This window comes from Arvicanthis niloticus, chromosome 2 (genome assembly GCF_011762505.2).
Source record: "Arvicanthis niloticus isolate mArvNil1 chromosome 2, mArvNil1.pat.X, whole genome shotgun sequence".
Lineage (NCBI taxonomy): Eukaryota > Metazoa > Chordata > Mammalia > Rodentia > Muridae > Arvicanthis > Arvicanthis niloticus.
The window spans coordinates 139,005,485-139,023,614 of NC_047659.1; the positions used below are offsets into that span (position 1 = coordinate 139,005,485).

Below are 18,130 nucleotides of genomic sequence, written 5' to 3' on the forward strand. Positions count from 1 at the left end.
GACAAGTCATGGGGGCCCAGCCAATGTTTGTAAACCAATGACCAAATGAATAAGCCAACCAGAAGACAGGAAGGGGAGCTGAGCAGGGTTCAGAGAAGAATAAACAGTTAACCCAGGCAGAAAAGTTGGGGCACCAAAAAGAGAGGGGCTGAGAAGTCATCAAGACCTTGAAGGATGTGTAAGGTTCAGAGGGTAGAACGAGAAAAGCATATCTTAGAACAATCCCTCTGGGAGCTGGGAGACGACGACTCACTCAGGAAAGAGCTTGCCATGCAAGCATGGGAACCTGAACTCAGATCCCAAACACCCGCATTTAAAATTATATAAATCATTAAAAGAAAAGAAAGCCAGGCCTAGAAGTATGCGTTCATAACCCCAGCACTGAAGAAGTGAAGACTGGGGGACTCTAGCTCACTGGCTAGTCGGTCCAGCTGAACTGGTGAGCTTCCGACTCAGTGAGATACCCTGTTTCAAAAACTAAAATGGACAATAGCTGAGAAAGACACACTTCACCACACATACACACACACACACACACACACACACACACACACACACACACACGAGACAGAGAGAGAGAGAGAGAGAGAGAGAGAGAGAGAGAGAGAGAGAGAGAGAGAAGAAAAGGGAGTGATGGATGGATGAGCCTTCTGGCAAGAGGCGATAAAGGACGGATCTCACTCTCCTGGGATACAGAGCCTTATGATTCGGCACCCAAGGCTTTCCACAAAGCTCCAGCTCTTTGAGAACTCACAGTGCAGACACCACCCAGAATGTTCCAAAGCTTCCCTCGGCTGCATTTGTTGTTGCTGCTCAGGACTTCCAATCACAGCAGCCATTCCCTCTCTCAGGTAGGATCTGCAGGGGACCAATGGGTGGCAGCAGATGAATCCTGAGCTCCCTTGGGACACAGCAGTTGGCGGGCCTAGACAGGATCCAGGATAGGTGGCAGTTCTCCTAAGGACAGAAAGGAAGAGCTGCTGGGCCCAGGCTGCTGGGGCTGAGATCTGACCAGTCCCAAGGGTCAGAACGCTTTAACACAGAACTATCATCCCTTCATTTATGTACCTGACATTTCCTGAACATTTTTTACATTCCAGGCATTACAAAATGGCCAAATTAAAAAGTTCCCTTGTACAATTTATAACAACAAGAATAAGAATCAATATAGCCTTGTTTATTTGATTCGTACTAGGGCCAGGAGTGTTCAGTACTTTGCATTGATTACAACACTTAAGTAACATGCGCTGGCCAGCTACAGGTTCAACCTCACCAACTGTGCAGATTACACAACAAAAATCTCACCAAAACTCCATAAAGTTTTAAGTAACTTTACAATATTGTATTGGGTACATCTAGAGTCCTCCTGGGGCACATGTAGCCTGTGAGCAAAAAAAAAATCTCTAAGTGACAACTGCACTCCCCAGGAAGCAGTCCCAGAGACTTGAGGCAAGAGTTCCAATTGGGAAAGAGACCCTTGGCATTTGGCCCCAGTGATAAGACTCTCTACCACAGGGGCACCAGAAGGTGACCAGAGCTTGGGAAAGGGTCATCCATGAAGTTCACTCTGAAAGGGGCATTTGAGCAGCACACAGACGACTAGGATGCAGCCATGGCTGGATCTGAGAGAGGCATTCTAAGAAAGAGACGGCAAAGCAGAGGTTCCATGGAGGACTCTGAAGTTTACACCAGTAAGCTGGGGCTGACAGTCCTGACAGTCAGGGACAACCATAGGCTGTGTGCCTTACAAGTCGACAGAAGTAGACAGGCCCACAATTACGAGATTGTTCTAAGATGAACATTAGAATTCTTAGGACTGAAAAGTGGGTTTGGGTGTCCTTGGGAGAATCAGAGGACAGGGTGTTTAGGGTACACAGGGTGTTTGTGTCACAGGGAGTATTTGAAATTGAGGATGTCATGGAAACCCAGAACTTAGATAATGTCCGTGCAGTGGTTGGAGATAAAATGAACTATGCTCTCCCACACACCACCTATGCCACCATAGACTCCATCAGTCCTGATTACAAGCCGAGGTTCTCTCTGTTTTGTAGAAGCCATGAGTCACGGGTCAATCTTTCCTTCAAGGAAAGCATCGCAGCACACCTTCTGAGATGTCAAGGGACTCTTGGGTCCCAGAGTGGCTGGTATACTAGATAATACCAAATTCTTGGTCCAGAACCTACCAGAAAGACCTACCAAGAATGGTCAATGGTTAAGGGCTGTCTTCTAGAGACATAATTCTAGCCCTTTGATTGGCTGTTTTGTCCGTTATTCATCGTACGGTAATGACTGACTTGGGGCTCCCGGAGGTGTAAGGAGATAGATCTAAGGGAGAGCATTTGCCACACACGCCTGAGGACCAGCATCCAGATCCCCAGGAATCACGTCAAACAGGACACAGCAGCTCACATCTGATCCTAGCGTTCCTATGAGATGAGAGGTACAGAGAGGAGATCTCCAGACACTCAAAAATCAACAAGCCTGGTGAACACAGAGGCAAACAATACAGAAACCCTGTCTCAAACGATGGGAAAGGCCACCACTAACACCCAATGCTGTTCTCCATGTGCATGCCATGGCTCATACGGTCCCTACACACGTATGCACGTATGTGCATTCACACACATACACACATACTTATACAGAGGGAGATTTTTAAAAAAGTTTTCTTAGTGCAGTATCAGTATTAAATAGTCATCAGAGAAACTCCCTGCTAAGGACCTTAGAACCTAGTTTAAACAAAGGAAATGGACAAGAGGCTTGGAGTGTGATAGGGCTTTGAATGGAAACGTGCAAACAGGATGGCTACCAAGCCATGGCCCACTGAGACGCCCCCACAGAAGAGAGGTCAGTTTGCCAAGTACATCAATGACCAACACTCCAAGGCCAGGGTGAACCTGGCATTCAAGGGACAGAAAGACACTAAGGCCACGAACCTGGGGACCTGAAAACAAGTGGAAAGCAGTCACTCTGAGATCTGAAATCCATGGTGAACAGAAAGTAACATGGAGCACCTCAGGGATTCTCAGAAAGAGGCCACAGTGTGATAGAGGCAGAACCGAGACAACGTGCTTATCTCAGAGACCCGGACCTCGGTGACCAGAAAGTACACCAGTTCACACCACTGAGAGCATGTAACTCCCAGCATGCTCTATCTCTGCTATGTCTTTGGAGAAATCTATATAAACACTCATCTGCGTGTAAACAGCTGGCAGTTGTCCTTCTCAGGCTTATTCCATAACAGAGACGGTGACTTAGCTTTTTTTTTTTTTTTTTTTTTTTGCAATAGTGCTATACACCAAAGCATAACAAAAATAGTGAGCTTTCCCCAGCATCTGTGTCTTGGCTAAGTGACTGATCACTCACAAGCCATCCATAATCGATCATTCCCTATATAGTGTCTGTGATGAGGAGTTTCATCTCTAATTTACCATTTTTCATTCTGATCGTTAAGAAGGTTGACCTCGGCATGGGCCCTTTCATCCTCGGCTGCCAGGAAGCTCTTCTCGAAAGCTCGTGATTAATCACAGTAACCGCTTCGTGGACGTTAAGATATTTGCTTTTCGTTCTATTTATCTTTTTTATGGTTTCCTTTTTACATCATGCTCAATCCCTTCATGGCTGGATGCATGCTGTCAATTAGGAAAACGTTGTGCTTTTAAAATAATCCTAGTTTGCCTTTAGAAATTCTGCACTCACAGGTGGTGGGAAGATCAATGGACACAGTTAATGGTGTCTATAAAATGGGATGGTTCAGAACTTCGGCCAGGAACTGATCACCCCAGCAAGCACTGTTTCTGTGAGGAAGGCAGCTTGTACCGTAAATCTGAGGTCTGACTCTTTTCATCCGAAGAGTTTTAAGCTTCACGTAAAACAGGGATGTTTCCTGTTATGCGAAGGCACTTGCCAAGGAGCCTCACCTTCTGTCTCCTTTCCTGCTGAACTTTAAAACCCTGAAAGGCAACTGTCTGCTGAGGCTGTTTTGTCTAGATCTGGTCGTGGGGCAGGAATCCAACAGCCTAAGCTTCAGGTCTGGCTCCAACTCACAACGTTCTAGGAAGTGCGTTCACCATGCAGATGCTGTGAACAGCAAAAATAACCTTAAAATGTGTCCTCGCTCTGCTTCCTCGAAGGAACATGGAGGGATGGGGGTGACTGAGGCAGGCCTGGGGTCTGTGTCTCTGTGACCAAATACTAAAAACCATTTCTGGCCAAAGTGATCTCCAGGAAGATTCTCTTTCTCTATCTCTATCTCTATACCTCTCTGTATCTCCCTCCCTCCCTCCCCTCCCCCACCTCATTGGTCACCCCACCAAATTCAGTGTCATGATTCTGGCACTCTGTGGCACAGCTCGCCATAACCACATGGGTGCTATTAACTGGAAAGTAATCTCCACATGGAACTCTCATAAACATCGTCCAGAATCTAGACTGTTATGGAGAGAATGACCTCAGGAAGGCAGGAGGAAGGCAGTCAGGAGGGAGGAGGGAGGAGGGAGGAGGAAGGAGGGAGGAGAAAGACAGGAGGAGAGTCCTGGTCACTTCCACATTTGTTCTGAAAACAAATGAACAGAAAATCCCAAAAGAGTAAGAATTTTATTTTTAACAGAATTGGTAATATTCATTGGTTGGGGGAAGAAAGAAAGAAATAGAAACAGAGGAATGGGGGGGGTACAGGAGAGAGAGAGAGAGAGAGAGAGAGAGAGAGAGAGAGAGAGAGAGAGAGATGACCCAACATAAATTCACACTGTGAGCATTTCAGTACACAATAGTGTTTTGTTGAAGCAGGATCTCATATAGCCCAGGCTGGCCTTGAACTTACTATGAAGAAGGGGATGGCTGTAAACCTCTAACATTTTTGCCCCTCTGTCCCAAAGGCTGTGTTTACAGGCTTGATCTCCCACTCTGATTTTACCAAGTGCTGGAGACTGAGCCCAGGGCTTTGTGCATGCAAGGCAATCACTCTACCACCTGAGTGATATCCCCAGCCCAAGCACACATCAACGTTTAGTGCACAAATGCCAGATAAAAGCTGACAAACTGGGGCCCTCTGTTTTTTTAAACAAAGCTTTGTGGGACCAGAGCTAGACTCAGTTTCCACACTACCTAACACATAACACAATGGTGGAGCTGAGGGGCTAGGCTACGATGTCTCAGTGGCCTAAACCATTGATTATTTGTCATCTCACCCCTTTCAGAATAAGCCAGCTCAATGAATGTCTGTCATGTCCATCTACACATAACCTTCTCTACGATACATACTTCCTCTGGGTAGACACACTTATTATCTTCCATACATTATCTTGATGAACCCAGTCTGTTAATATTCTCTTATAGGGCTCAGAAGCCCTCATAAAAGTCTTATGAGGCCTCGCCCCCTACCCAGAGTTATATGGGGGAGGGAAGGTCGCCTGGGGGCGGGGACCTTTCAGTTGAGCAACTTTCTCTGAGTCAGCCATTCTATAAGTGGGAGTCTCCCACAGTGTACCTGCCCATAAATTGCCCAGGGGGCTTCCCAGGGATATAGTTGCCTTAAAGTCACTCACTCGCTCACACTCCTGTAAGTGACCCCAACAAACTCATTGGGGACCAAACTAGACTAGAAAGAATCATAGATTGGTCTGTTTGCCCTCTCAGTCTGAGGGTGAAGAGACATCTCTTCATTCTTTCTAGGGGAAGTCATGTAATGACTTCTTCATTTGAAATGATGATTCATTCATAGGAACTTGCAACATCCCCCCTCTTCTCCCAGCTCTCCCAATAGCTATGTGACCATGGATCAATGTCCAAGCCTAAAGCCTAGTCTCCCCTTAGATAATGGGTTGATGGGTCACCGTTGGAGGTGACACGGACACTTTTAATCCTGAAAGTACTGTCATGTGGGACCCTTTCAAAGGTTAAGAGAGGCAGCCGTGGAAATCCTTTGCCTGCAAAAAGGAAGAAAACCACGAGAGTACTTAACATGAGGGTACTTAACATGAGGGTACTTAACATGAAGGTACTTAATGTCTTGTGGGGGTTACTGAATCCAATCCAGACCAACAGCCCTGAGAAAACTGGAACCCAGCTATACAAGGGTAGGGCCCTGTCAAATCCTGTCACCAAGACTTTTGGGTAGGAACAAACGGGTCATGATCCATCCACCTTTCAAATCCACCTCCCCTTCTCTGAAGGCTGTGTGAAGGGAGCCTGGGTCACTTCTCTCTGGCATCAAGAAGGAAAAATCACTTCCCAGCCTCACTCCCCAGTCGGCCGGAGAGCTTAGCTGCAAATCAAAGCTCCCAAACTCAGTTCCTACTACACAAGCTCGTGGAGCATGCGTGTGTGCTGCTCCCAGATGACAGCCCATCCTGTCACCGGAAAGAACCCAAAATCAGCACAGGGAGTCTAAGGGGTTTTGAATCCTGTAATATTTTCAACAACTGTAAAAAGAAAACTCACTTCATCCTGTCCTCGGTTTGGGAAGTAGGTTCTGTGGAAGAAGAGATGAGGTGTCAGGAAGGCTTCCGTGTCCTCATCGGATGACAGGCACGTGGAGCAGGCTGTCTGCTTTCAGAGCAGCCTACATTAGGAAATGAAAGGTCACACCTGGGACCCCTTTGTAACAGGTGGGTGAGCCACAGGACACAAGTGGGTGCTGCTGCTGACACTGGTCTTTGCCTGGAATCCAGACAGGCAACAGGCAGAGACATAGACACCCCCAATACGTGTGATGGATCATCTCTAGTCTATGCTTGCTTTGAATTGCTGTATTCTATTGAGTCTAACATGATGCTCCTATGGAGACGAGCCTTTATTTTATAACACTCTCAATGCAAACACTAACAGCTCACGCTGTTTCCGGCTCTCTTTAGATGCCATGCATGGGGGAAGCCTCGAGATAGGGAGCCGGCAGGTTCCAAAGGGGGAACTTAACAGACCCATGTTTTCCCACCCCTTGCTCTTCCATCATCCATCACAACGATGCCTGGTCCTTGTGTTTGTCATGCATGTGGTAGCAAGATGGCAGATGTGTCTCCATCCCTCTCACATCTACTTTGCAAAAGGAAGAGTAGTGTCATCCGTCATCCACCGGGATCGTGGAAAGGAACAGAAGCAGACCTGGGGAGATTGCTTAGTCATTCAATTGTCTTCCTTGCAGGGTCAAGGACTAGAGCTTGGTGCTCAGAAGCCATGTAAAACTCGAAGCTGTGTCTTGCTTCGTGCAATTGTAAGCTCAGGAATGGGAAACAGAGACAGGAAGGCTGCTGAGGTACACTGGCCACTCAGCCTAGCCTAATAAGCAGGTTTCAGGATGTGGACAGCCTATGGTAAGGCAAGAGAAGGTGGTGGTCAAGAACATCCAAGATTGTCCCCTGGCTTCCACATGCACATGTATGCATACGTGCATTTGTGCATGCATACACACATACGCACACACACACACACACACACACACACACACATGTGCACACAAGAATAAAGGAAAGGGGAAAGACAGAATAAAGGGAGAGGAAGTAGGGGAAGACAAAGGGAAGGGATGAGAAAAGAAGTGTGCTTTGTAGGTCTGTGTGTCTGTCTGAGTTTCTAAAGAGGAAGACAAGTGTTTATGTGGACACGTTTTGGTTGCAGCTAAACAAACCTGCAATCTGCAGATCAGGCTGCATCCGAGAAACTCAGGGGCCGGAGCTGAAGTTTGCCTATCCAGGCAGGCTTTCTTTTTCTTCAGAGGCATCTCAGTTTTGTCTTCAACTCACTAAGTAAGGCCCTCCAGCCAGGTGGAGGACGACCTCCTGTCCTTAAAGATAGTTATCACTCACTTTCATCGTACCTTTAGGGCATCTTTCCTGCCACACATGGACAGGGACACTGCTTCCTGAAGGCCAGTGCTAACTCACAGCCATCACAGAGAAAGGAACAGTAGGAAGAGCTTCCAGCCAACTTTGCCTTGCTCACCAGAAAAGGATCCATCCTGCAAGATTTGTAGGAAGAAACAGGGTCATGTGACCACTGTGAGCAGCAAAGGAGGTGGGAAGGAAAGTGTTAAGTTTTCTGGCATTCATAGGAGGGCAGGTACAGCAGCCACGATTGGCATTCAGCAAGGCAGCCCTCAGCATCTTCCCTGAGCTGTTTATTTACTGGACATTTAATGAGTACGAGAAGCTGAACAGCATCTGCTGCTCAGGTGAGAATCCTGTTATCCATTACTGAGGATAATTAAGTGACACTGGTTCCCAGTGTGGAAAACTCCCCCCTGCTCCCTCGGCAGCTGAAATGGCCCCGTGATGATAGCTGTGCTGTGGGCTCTGCTCTTCTAACATTTAAGCTATAAAGCAAGTCCAGGGGCTGGAGAGGTGGCTCCATGGCCAAGAGCATTTCCTGAAGACCAGAGTTCTGATTCCAGCACCCACACAGCAGGACAAGCATCCCATTCCCACCTGTAACCCCAACTCCAAGGTAGGCAGAGATAAGAGAATATGGAGGATGACTCGATTCTATGTAGTCAAGAAAGCACAAGCCCCAGACTCAAGGAGAGACCCTGCCTCAAAGGAATAGACAGTAAGAGAGAAGACAATGAATGCCCTTCATACACTTGTACAACTACACACACACACACACACACACACACACACACACATATACATATACATATATACACACACACATACACACATACATACACATACATATATACACACATACATACACATATACACATACATACACACATACATACACACACCTACATACACACGCACATACACACATACATACACACATACACACATACATACACACACATACACACATACATACACATACACACACATACACACATACATGCATACACACACATACATACACATATACGTACACATATACATACACACATACATACATACACCTACATACACCTACATACACACGTACATACACACGCACACACACACATATATACACATACATACACACATACATACACACACACATATATACACATACACACATATACACACACATACATACATACACCTACATACACCTACATACACACGTACATACACACGCACATACACACATATATACACATACATACACACATACATACACACACACATATATACACATACACACATATACACACATACATACACACATATATATACATACACATACATATATACACATCTTTTTTTTTAAAAAACACATAAATCCGCCAGGAGCACACAGTGGTTGTTGAGTGGTGGGAGGGAAGGTAGCCATGAGTCAGCAACCCCTGAGTCCCTGGGTTAGAATGAAGTCCCGCATGGTCCCACTGGCTGACTTATAAGTTCAGCATCACATTGTTTCTGCAGTTGTGGCTTATGGTGTATGTATGAATCTGCTTTTCATTTCTGTGGTGAAATTCATTTACAGAGGCTGAGGACTCTGTAAAAGAAAAAGAGTTTATTCAGCCCACCCTTGGGAAGTTGAATGTTCACACCACATGGGATATATCTGTTACCCCAGCACATGGAAGACAGAGTCGGGAGGACCATTGCAGAGGAGACCCTCCTCATCTGGTATGGGTTCTGGACAAGCTAGGGCTGCATCATAAGTCCCTGTCTCAAAAGGAGAGAACAAACATCCTGGCTTGTATCACCCATTATTTGTTTTAAGTAATTTTAATTTCTTTTAGAGCAAGTTTCAGTTTGTAGGAAACTGAGAGCCTTCCAGAGGGTTTGTGCATGTCCCACGCCTGGTTTTCATTCTTAACCTCTTTCAGCAAGTACACTAATTAGTGAGTCTTTCAGGCCAACTTGCTTGGTGCTGCCTTTACATCTGGATTTCCCTGCAAAGCCAGTGTGTTAAAGTCTTGGTCCCCAACTTGCTTCTGCCATGAGGCTTGAGGTGGTACATCCTCTAAAGAGATGTGACTTAGCACAGCATCTTCCAGTCTTCAGGGACTTTGGGGACTCTGACCCTTTCCTTTCCCTCTCCTTTGTTCCTGGCCAGTCACTCCACTATATACCACACTGTCTACCTGCCACACGGCCCTGTCAGCAGCAAGACCAGCCAATCACAGACGGGAACCAACAGACCTAAGCAAAATCAATCTTTCCATTGATAACCCCATCTTGTCTGGGTAAAGAGACTGCTGGGTGACATGCAGATGTTCTGTGAAGTCCTCTTGTTGCTCCAGGATCCCACCCAGGGTAACTCAACACACTTGGCCTGTCACCTCTTATCAGACACCTTCTCAGACCCCTCCCCTTGGTGATGTGTCACTGCAACCAAATACTTGACAGAATTGCTTATGGGAGTATATTTGTTACTCTCTGTTGCTATGATAAAAAAAAAAACACTCTGACCCAAAGCAACTTAAGAAACTTCACTTTGGCTTCAGGTTTCAGAGGTCTGCATGTCAGTAACAGTGGGGAGAGCATGATCAATTGCTAAATCTCAGAGCTGAAGGAGAACAACACAACCAGACAGAGGAAGCAGAAAGAGAATGAACAGGAAATGGGGTGAGATTATAAACCCCCAAAGCCCACCCCATCCGAGGTACTTCATCTACCAAGAGGATACCATGTCCTAGAAACTCCACACCCTCCTCAAACAGCACCACCAACTGGAGACGCTCAAATACCTGAGCCCATGAGGGACATTCCTCAATCAAACCACACCTGAGAGCCTGTATTTCTCACAGACTTACAGATGCATACATACTTAGGGTAGGGGGGCGCTAGATACCACCCTGATCCACACATTTCATTTCTTTCTGGTTCTGTGGCCACGTGAGGGAGTAGTAGCCCACGCCCCGACCCCCACCCCCACCCCCAGTCCTTCCATTTCAGCAACCCTGGGGTAGAGGGAAGTCTCCCCCACTGAGCAACCCCAGGCGCCATCAAAAATCATTCTGTTTGACCAGTTGGCAATTCCAACCTGCTTGGCAGGTATGGAAAAAAAAAAAAAAAAAAAAAAAAAAAAAAAAAAAAAAGGTAATTAGACCAGGTGAGGCTCATTAGAGCCAGTCTGGAATTCTGCCAGCCATACCAGTCACTCTGTGCCAACCCTTGATTTTAATATCAATGGTGATGCTGACAAGGGCCAGGCAGGCTGGGGGGAAGCCTCGTACCAGGCAGCCCTCTCTGCCTCTCCTCCCACCTGCTCTCACAGTTGAGGTGAGGCAGGCGGCTCCATCAAATCAGATCTGGTTCCTGAGTCAGTTTCCTAGGCCTCCGTTCTCTAACAGGCTGGGCCCCAGGTGATCTTAAAAATTAAATGAAGCTCAGAAAATGAGACACGTAAGAAAGCCAGGAATTAATAGCCCATCCCAGGCTCCAGCAGAACTCTTGACTGAACATCCCTTGTCAATTTCCTTGGAATTCATTTTGGGGTTTTCGTTACTGGCAAAGATTCAGTCGGAGATCTCACCGCTCTGGGATGTTTCTGACATGGGTTCCCAGTCCCCCAAGTGGGTTCTTGTTCTCACACAAAATTTAAACTGGGCCGCAATAGCCAGTGCTGTCTTTTCTCCCCATAAACTGAGATACTACTGTAGACTCTGTGCATGCAGAGTAGACTGTAGACTAGCCTCTAAGACTGCAAAGATGCCAACCAAAGATTTTCACTACTGGCAGGGTGGAGAGGTACATGCCTTTAATCTCAGGAAAGGTAAGTGGGTCTCTTGTGAATTCAAGGCCAGCCGAGTCTATATAGGGAGTTCTAGGCCAGCCAGGGCTACATAGTAAGACGCGCGCGCGCGCGCGCGTGTGTGTGTGTGTGTGTGTGTGTGTGTGTGAGAGAGAGAGAGAGAGAGAGAGAGAGAGAGAGAGAGATCACCATCATTTTCATCAACAATATCATCACCACCACCATCATTATCTCCATCACCAATGTCAGGCACCGACGATTTAGCATACTTAAGGACCAGGCTTTACATTTCAACAATGTGGGTGCTGAGGAATGCCATTCCCACAATATTGCAGAGAAAACAGACTGAGTGAGCTAATATTAGTGAGCTAATATCTGCTTGGTTGGGGTCAAGTTCATTCTTGGTGCGCACTTCTCTTGAAAAATTTGGGGACAGAGTCTTAACATACCAGCTAAAAACCAAGAGCTGGTCATTGATTTTTTTTTAATTTTTATTTTTTTAAGGCAGAGTGAAAAACAAAATAGAGAAAAGGAAGGAGGGGGGTCTGAGTCAAATCTACAAAATCATACTCCTGTGGTACACGCAGGAGGGAGAAAGTAGGACTGTGGCACCGTACAACCTTAAGCATAAAAGAAGACAGATTCCACGCGGCTACATTGCAACAGCTGTGTCTGAGCTCTTACGAAGAAAGGGTGGATCCGACGTTGGGAAGGTCAAAGGTAAAATTCGTGGCTTCTGGTTTCTTACTTGCTAAGAACAAAAACAAAACAGGTGCCATATTAAATTGCAAGACCCATTCTCCGTTTGCTAAGATGTACATACAAATACATGCACAATCATACATACAAACACACACTCACATACATGTACATACATGCATCAGTTGCAATGGGTCGTCATCAATACAGTATGCTAATTGTGTGTGGGAGAGGGTATGTCACTTGGGTGTGAACAGCAAATACTAACTCTGGAAAGTTCTGTCAAGTCCAGCATCCCATGTGTGCACAGGAGCATCTCCCGGAGGTGTAGGGAGGCGGGACAGTGAGGGACACATCCTACAGGAAGTCATGTTCATTTTGACTTGAGGTAGACGAATCCAGCACATGTGCGCTCTGTGGATGTGCAGACAGAGAGAAGGAGGGGACGGAGACGCTGGGATCAGGGTTTCCCCTTCCAAGATACAGACAACCTGTGCAAGAGAAGAGAGACCAAGGCAGAGATTCCCTCCACAAGGCACCACCGGAACCTTCCTAAAGAACTAAATTGATCTGGAACGTTGGATGCTTGGCTCATGGTGGGAGGGAGGAAAGGAATTACCTGAGGAAGCGAGGTCGGGAACAACCCACCCAGAACCCCCTCCTGTCCTTCCCCTGACATAGAAAGCCCTAGTTTTAAAAAGAAAATGTGTGAACCAATTCGTAGTCTCAGAGGAATGGGGCTGCCTTCTATGCTGAGCACCTAAGCAGCGTCTGATGAATCTGCCCTGCTAGAAGTCAGAGCCTCGTGGTAACCATGACTCAGAGCGACTGCAAAAGAATTCACCAAATGAGACTTTGCTGGGCACACATTTAGAAATTGGAGCCCCCCTCCCGTTCCCCGTTGTGTTGATTATATCTTTCATCCCCAAGACGGGGGACCAAGATCCTCGCACCTCCTCCCCTCCCTCTGTAATCCTCACCCCTCATTTCTCTCCGCTCCCCATCCCCAGCATCCCACCTCCCCTAAGGCAGTGGCAATGTTCCAAGGAGTTCATTAAAGGCAGCCACCTCCCCATTGCCCACCGGGCCTTCCCAGCAGCCCCGAGGGCCATGGCGGTCCAGGAGCAAGACAGTCACTTGGAAGGGAGTGGTCGACTCTAAGGATAGGGGACCCCCCCACACCTTTGCACGAATGAGAGGAGCCAGCAAACAGTTAATGGTTTAATCCTTTACAGAAAAAGTCACGGCAGACTCCCGATTCTTGATGGTAATGAAGGTGTCACACATTGTCTAGAGAAAGTTGTGCCTGGCAATCTTCCCTTTTTCGGATGCCTACCCCAGTGACATTTCCTCTCACATCCACCTTAATGAAATGCATAATTAACATATTCTAATTGTGCTGAGCGCTGCGATGATTTTGACAGAACTCACTTTCCATGTCTAATTTGATGCTAATTTAATCTGTTCCTCTCCCGCTGACATGACCTTTCTTGATTGAGTTTCACTGAGGAAATTTTTTGATGGATTGATTTATCAGCAGTGCGGAGACAACAAAGGCTCAGGGTGCGTGACAGAAAATAGGAAGGGACCGGCCCTCGAAGCCAGTGCGCTCTGAACTTGCTGGCTGGAATGTCCTCTTCCCAGAGACAGCTTGTCTGATCTACTGATGGAATTTGAGCAATGTGACATCCGTGGGTGGGTTTGATCTTCCGATAAAGACAGTAAATATCTTATTGTGGCTGTAGCGTTTTTGCATGGAAAGCCTCTACCGCAACCAGAAGGAAGCCCAGGCGCCGCAGCCACGGATTCTTCTGCGGATTCATCTCTTCTGGCCTTGATTCCTGGATAGGATGCAGCGATGGGTAGATTCAACCTACAGGGAAGGCGGGAAGGCAGGAACACATCGTCCATCTTAAATTATCGTGAAGAAAAGACACTTACACTAGGGCATGGGGCATAGATTCTCTGCTTTTGCTAAAACCTGCTCTTAGATAAGAATTGTGGGTTTTCCTACAGGGTTCCCCACGCCCTAATACAGCCAGTTCCAGGTCTGAGTCGTGAAGGTCAGGACACTGAGAGTTGTGGGTGTTCTCAATTCTCATAGTCAACTGGCAGAAGGAACGTTTGTCTTTCTCAGGCTGCAGACATAGATCCCCGGTTCCAGATGACTCACAGAGAACCCCTCCCCCGCCCCCCAGCCTGCATGCTGTATAAAACTGGCTGGGTTTTTTTTTTTTTGTTTTTTGGTTTTTTTTTTCCAGCAGATTTTAAGGCTTAGATCTGCATGGTTAGGTCAGGGTGTCTCAGCCCATTCTGCTGAGGTCATTTCAGGCCAGGGAATTTTTTGTTGGAAAAATGGAGGAGCATCCCTTCTTCCCAGGTTGTACCCACTAGAAGTTGGTAGCCAGCTCCCTTCCGGAGTCATGTCAACTAAATCTATGCACAAGTTCACTATAGACCCCCCTGGAGCCAAAAGAACACCCCCAACTGAATACCCCTGACGACATCATAATGTCACATCCCCAGCTGGACTCCCTGCCCCTCCGTCTTCTCAATGCCCTGTGTCCTCTTATGGCCAGTCTACCCAAGAGCTTCCCCAGCTCCTCTTCTGTCAGAGCACAGATGAATACACTGTATGAAATATTGATTTATCTATGGTTGATCTTCACTCATTAACCTATGTGCCCCATAAGATTAGGACCTTGTCAGATCTTTCGCTCTTTCTGTTTTGTTTAATTAGGATAAAACACATAGGATACAAAATTAGTCTTTTGGTTTGTATTTTTAAGAGTGTGTGCCTGTGAATGTGGGTGCCCTCAGAGACCAGAGGAAGGGGTTGGCCCCCCTGGATCTGGAGTTGCAGGCAGTGGTGAGATTCCCGATGTGTGTGCTGAGAATTTTTCTCTGGTCCTCTGCAAAAGCAGGACATGCTCCCAACCACTCAGCCCAATCTTGCTTCAGCCATGTGGAGTGCATGCATCCACACTGCCGTCTCATTTCAGAACGCTTTCCTCATCTCTGCAGGAAACCACACATGCAACCATTTCCCCCTTTTGCCCCCCTGGGAACCAGTCATCTACTCTCTGAGGGTGGGAGTCTGCCTGGTCAGGACATTTCATACATGTGGAGTCATTCACATAAGTAGAGTGGATTTGAGGGAGGGTCCATCTCGGGACTCCCTGATAAGCTTAAAATGAATTTACCACGTAGCTCAATCATTCCACCCCAACATATGTATCAAGAAGAACTGAAAGCAGAAACTCTTGCAAACATTCTTAAAGAATTTAAAATGCAAAAGCCTGTGTACAGGGATCTTCGTAAAGGTACTGATCACTGCAGCCAAATGGTACCCACTGGCTGGCAACTGCTATACAGACATGCTGTGCCCATAAAGAGAAGTAGGGGGCTGATGTGTGTGGCCAACAGAGACGCCTCGCCTGTTCTTTCGGCCGTGTGTCTTCATCAGCAAGAACAACACCAGACACATAGTGGGTATCCTGTAAATATAGCCTGGATACATGAAAGCTATAAAAAAACAATAAAACAAGAAAAACAGACAAGCAAAATTGTGGATAAGGAAAGGCAGCCAGAAAATGCTGGTGGTGACTGTGCTTCTTTCAGTTTATAAAGTAGGGAGGGAGGGAGAAAGGGAAGGGGGGAGGAAGGAATGAAAGAAAAAAGGAGAGGGGAGGGGAAGTAAGGTAAGGAAGAGGAGGGGGAAGGAGGAAGAAATGGAGAAAGGAAGGAAGGAAAGAAGGAAGGAAGGAAGGAAGGAAGGAAGGAAGGAAGGAAGGAAGGAAGGAAGGGAAACTTTAAAAATAAAGCCAAACTCATATTGACCTGTACTTTTTTTTCTTTGTAGACTACCTGGGTGGGAGAGAAGGGCCAGTTGTATGAAAGACACTAAACTTGTGTGCTGTGCAGTCTCGGTGTGATGATCTGCCTTGTCATCCCCAGTTTTCTTTTTGTTTTTAAGCAGACGAGCTCAGGGTGCCCACAGTAATAGACATTTTTCTTCAAAGCGGCCTCCCCCGGGAAGATGAAATATTCATTCCAGTGGTTGCTGCTACTGCAAAGACTCTTTGCAGAATGTCTTCAGGAGCTGCCTTACGAGCCCACAAGGCCAGCAAGCTAACGAGATTATAATCATTATAATCACACTCGAGCGTACATCAAAAGCAGTTTAACTCAATGAGATGACCTGGCCTACTTCGATAGCCTCTATGTTAGCTGACGTCTGGCTTTGTTCATGGGCTAAGTCGCTCTGTGACTCCAAGCTGGGCTAAGTACCTGAATGTACAAACACAGAAGCGAGTGAGCTGGGGCATGTCTGGGGGCCAGCTGCCTTGGATTTCAGTTCCAGCTCTGCCACTAACTGTAAGACTGTGCCTCAGTTTCCCCTTCTGTAAAAGTCCATAATGATCACCCTACATCAAGAGTTCTCTCGGCAGTTACATTAGTTAACACCTGCATACAACAAGCAATAAGCAATGCCCAGGCCCTGCTGAGACCCTCTAGGCATGAGTTCTTATAAGATATATGAATGAATCAATTTAGTATTACATGGCTTCCAAAGGTCTGAAAAGGGGATACTTAAAAAATAATTTCTGCTAAGGAATCAAGTACAGGACTGAAGAGATGGTTGGTTGTGGTTAAGAGCACTCACTGCTTTTCCAGAGGACCAGAGTTCAGTTCCTAGCACCCCTTCAGGCACCACACAACCACTTGTAGATCTAAGGGCTCTGCTGCCCCCTGCTGGCCTCCAGAGATACCTGCACATGTACAGACACACATACATATAAAATTGACCGGAGTTTCTTGATTCACCAACTCTTCCTTGAATTCTGTCAACCTCTTCTGTCATCTACTAAGACACAGAGCTTCCTGTCTTCCTATGGCATGGGGCTCTTGGGATGACTCTGGATCACCTGGAGAACCCAATCATCTTGCTTTCTCAGAATCCGCCATGCCTTGGGTAAAGTCCCCTTGCCATTCACAGGCTGCAGGATTAGGAAGTGGGTGTCTCAGGGATCCTTATCTGGACCATCACAAATGACTTCCCTTGGATGTAACATGCTGCTTGTCAATCTTCTTTCCCGTGGCTCTGTGACAGTGTATGTGTTAGTTTGGAGAAAGAACACAGTTTGAAGGCACACCCAGAACTCAAATTTGGATGGCCCTCAGAATGGTACCATCCTTTGCAGTTGTCCGCATCAATGGTTTTGTAAGAAATGTGCATTTGGCCAACAATCCCAGGCCAGCCTCAAATGAATGCCATACTGGAGACTCTCTCTGCTTAGCTGTGTGGTCATGGCATTGCATGGTACATATAAATACCATGTTGCATTATGCCTGTCCAAGGCCCACCCAAATAGTCACTGCCAAGTCAAAATGTTCCTGTTACTCTGTACTATTTCTGCAGCACCTGGAACTGTCGGCACACCTTACAGAAGATGCATAAATAATGCACATTGTATACATTTACACCAGTTCTTATTGAGGGGCTTTGAGGTACTGAAAGTGGTGACTTCTCTACAAAAATGAAATACATCGTATCTGTTCTGCCAACATTCCACAAGGGAAACCCTGTGTTTGTTGGACTGCTGTGTAACCTGTGGCCACTTTGACATCGCTGGTGTATGAAACCGACGCTAAGAAACCAGTCAGGCTCAAGGCGATGCTCCCTAACCAAATCTTTAGAATTTAGAATTGTTGTCTTCTTCAACTTCTATTTTTATTTATATATTGGTTGTGTGTGTGCACTCACACATACACACGTGTATTTGTGCCATGGCATACATGTGGACAACCTGTT

General features: G+C 46.5%; 1 protein-coding gene across 2 annotated transcripts in view; it reads left to right on the top strand.

The window, feature by feature from the left end:
* Tshz2 (teashirt zinc finger homeobox 2) overlaps positions 1-18,130 on the top strand; it is a 441,921-nt gene that overhangs the window by 318,967 nt on the left and 104,824 nt on the right. The gene's annotated exons all lie outside the window — the stretch shown is intronic.